Below are 3,892 nucleotides of genomic sequence, written 5' to 3' on the forward strand. Positions count from 1 at the left end.
ATGGGGGATGATAGAGTCCCCTCTGAATAGTTATTATCTTGTCTAGATGAGTCTGGTAAAAAGAGATGGGGATAAGATTCTTATGATTCAATAGTGAGTAATTGTTATCATGACTAATTGTAACTGTCACCATTGTAAAGGTAGAAGCTTTGGAATAAAAACAGGAGTGTAGTTAATCTTACAGTCCAGAAACAAAGTCCCCTAGGACCATCATGAGAAAAGAGCACAAGCAGAATGCGAGACCTTATCCAGAGGTGCGGAGACATTAGAAATGGAGGTAGAGTTGGGGACATGGAGAGAGGGAGTAGCTGAGGGCTGTAGATTCATGGAACTAGAGTGACTGAGAACTGGCAGTCAGAAGGCAGATTTGCAGAATGTGCCCTTTAGTGGTGTAAATTATTATATATGCCTGAGTGTTTGTTTGTTTTTTTTTTTTTTAAAGAGCTAAAATGAATAGAGAGAAATATTGTTAACTGATGGTACATGGTGGGGATTATGATCATTGTAGTGAAACAAAGTATATGATTTGTTTAATGTAAAACTGATGATCTGCCCTCAATACACAACATAAACATAAAAAAAGAAAGAGAGAAATTCCAGTGGGGCTATTGATATAGGCTTAGAGAAGGAAGATAATGTGACTGGAGTGGAAAACAAAAACAAAAGAGTTATTTGAATGAATAAGTCATTGGTTTTTCCAAAATCTATCACGCAATATCCCCTGCTCCCTCTATTACCAAGGACATATTTTACTCTTTTTCATTTCCAAGTTTTGTATTCCAATCACCAATAATTATCAGTGCTTTGTGGTTGCATATTAGATCAATTTCAGACTGAAAGAGTTGATAGAATTATTCAAATTATTCATCATTGGCTTTGGAAGTTAGTAAAAATTGGAATAATAGTTGTATTAATTGCTCTTCTTTCTAATCAAATAGATATTATCCTACCACAAACAGCATAATACTTCAAGATAAGTAGAAATGGTATATTTGACGATGAAAATGAAACCATTCCATCTTGATTTGTCATTATAGCACAATTAAACCATTTGTTTATTTCATTCAAAATCTTAAGTATCTGTCCATTTTAGCTTATTTTGGTAGTTATGTGCCATAAAATCAATTTTACTCCTAGTGGTGACCTTGTATATTGTCTCTAAGGTTATAAACCTTTCTGGGCACAGACAGTCTCATATTTCTCCTTTGAAGCAGCTGGTAGAATCAAACTGCTGACCTTTCAGTTAGCGGTTCAATGAGTAAACACTAAGCTACCCATGCTGGTATTTTAGTACACTGATGCCTAGCATATTGGTTTTTATGTGTTCCATTTAAGGAGCATAATAAGGAGCTCTGGTAGCGTAGTGGTTACGAATTGGGCTGCGAACCGCAAGGTCAGCAGTTCGAAACTACCAGCTGCTCCGTGGAAGAAAGATGAGGATTTCTGCTCCCGTAAAGATTTATAGCCTTGGAAACCCTGTTCAGGGTTGCTATAGGTCAGAACTGACTCGACGGCACTTAACAACAACAACAACAGGGCTGTTTATTTGAGAAACCTTAGTGGTGCTGTATCTTATGTATTGCATTGCTAATTGCAGTTGGCAGTTCACATCCACCAGCTGCTCTACAGTAGAATGATGAGGTTTTCTGCTCTCATAAATATTATATCCTTGGAAACAGTATACATGTTCACTATGTGTCAGAATTGACTCAGTGACAGTAGGGTTTGGTTTGGTTTTATTTATTTTAATATATTTCTCTTTATCACAGTTCAATACATTTTTTAAAAATCTAAAAGAATGGATGTGAGAAAAAGATAATTCATTAAATGGTTTGCATTTTAATATTCTGTTCAGTTTGGGTTATTTGACCTACATATATTTCCTGGCATGGAAACCGTATCTGCACCATGTCCATAAAAGCATCAGCTTTTCTTCACACCCTTAAAGGTAAGTAGGACAGGCTAGTGAAGTCATCTTGGTCAGTTTTATGTACAATACAATGGCAACATGATTCTTTCATTTTTTGTATTTCATTTATTCTATACACTGCAATATCAGTTTTTTTTTTTCTGTTTTGTATTTTACCTTGTGCTGAGGCTCAGACAGGTTTTAACTGTCATAAAGATTTTACTAGACTTTAATTATCATAGGGGTTCCACTGATTTTTGCTTTGTTATGTGGTCTGTTTTTTAGGAATATCAGAATCAAATTCAGGCTAATTATTTTATTTGTTATCAAAATTATCTCCCACACCACAATTCCTATATAACTCAAGTCCTAGCATTCTTCTTCAAAACCAAGCAACATAGATAGAAGTAGCTATATTACGAATTGTAATGCGGCAACACAGATTCATTCTAAAGAAGACCATGTATTTAATTTCTGATCTCTGTTGAACCAACAATTTAACGATCCCAGTTTTGAATTCTGTATATCCTGAAGAATTTTTCACCTGAGAGCATGGATATGTTTTTTAAAGTCTACCATCTTTCATTGTACGAATTTGATAATTCATTGAAATTGCCTGCAGTATTCACAGAATCTAAACTTGCTGTGATTTACTCAATACCCCTTATTTTAATATCCAAGATATTCAATAATTTATTTGAATATTCCATGATAGTAATTTATCAAACACTTGTTATTGTTTTTTGTTTGTTTGTTTTTAAGTTCCTAGTTCCACTCCTCAGGCACTCTTTACAGGGTTGCTATGAGTCTGAACTAACTAGGTAGCACTTGACATCAAGTTCTGCTACAGGACACTTTCAAAAAGAGAAGAGGAATTTTAGCAACACCAAAGCATTTAGCATGTTCCAATGGCTAGGCTGCAGTATGCCCTTCAATGTCAAAAATTCATTTGCTGGTAAGTTTTCTACCTAAAAGACCTTTGATCTGAATCCTATTTCCCATCTTGCAACTTCAGTATGTATAATCTTGATTCATTATTTTCTGACATTTTATCTCCTATGAATCAGGTGAAACTCTAAAATGGCATATAAAAGCAATTTCTAATGGTGTTTCCCACATATATGAGGCAATCTATTTTTCAATGGATCATTTGAATGCAAAATCTCAGATTTCAGGATCTGAAATGAAGATTTTATAAAAACGTAGAATTTTCTTTTTTTTTAATATTAGTTCTCAGAAATTGTCATATTTTACATGTTGCTTCGAGATGATGTATATAAACATTTTTGCTATGAGAATTCAAAGGTATTCATAAATGTGTGTGTTAGCTGATCCAAGAATTGAAAATCAATTATTGTCTTGTAGCCTTTCTATAGCTTCTTAGTAAACAATACCAAACTTAATTCATAACCTATTCTATATGTCACTTGTCACAGAGAATATGAAATGAAACAAAAGACACTTGATTTAACATCAAAATGATATTAGTATATGTCATTTAGTATACTTTTAGAAAACATACATAGAACTTGGAAATATGCAAAGAGAAGAAAATTTGCACCTTCAAAGTTGAGCTTTCATAGATTTACCTAAGGCTTATGTAAGTTTTAGAAGAATGAGTCCATATTTGACACATTTATTATTATTATTATTATTATTTTAAATAGAGCCAATCTGTATTTCAAATCTGTCAAATACAGTGTTTGAAAGTTATTGTCATTGACACTGTCATAGGGCTAAATTTTATTGGGTGACCCAGACATAATTTGGAGACCTGATGTGGCGCTGTGGGTTTATGCACCAGACTGCAAAGCTGTTTGAACTGCAAGGTCGGTGGTTCAAGCTTACCAGCTGCTCTTCAGAAACCCTATACAGGGTCGTTATGGGTCAGAATCGACTCGACAGCACTTAACAACAACACGAATAATTAAGAATGTCAGAAGGGATTTCTATCACTAAGCTTCCTTCTATTATACTTTGTTG

This window comes from Chrysochloris asiatica, unplaced genomic scaffold (genome assembly GCF_000296735.1).
Source record: "Chrysochloris asiatica unplaced genomic scaffold, ChrAsi1.0 scaffold00426, whole genome shotgun sequence".
Taxonomy (NCBI): Eukaryota; Metazoa; Chordata; class Mammalia; order Afrosoricida; family Chrysochloridae; genus Chrysochloris; species Chrysochloris asiatica.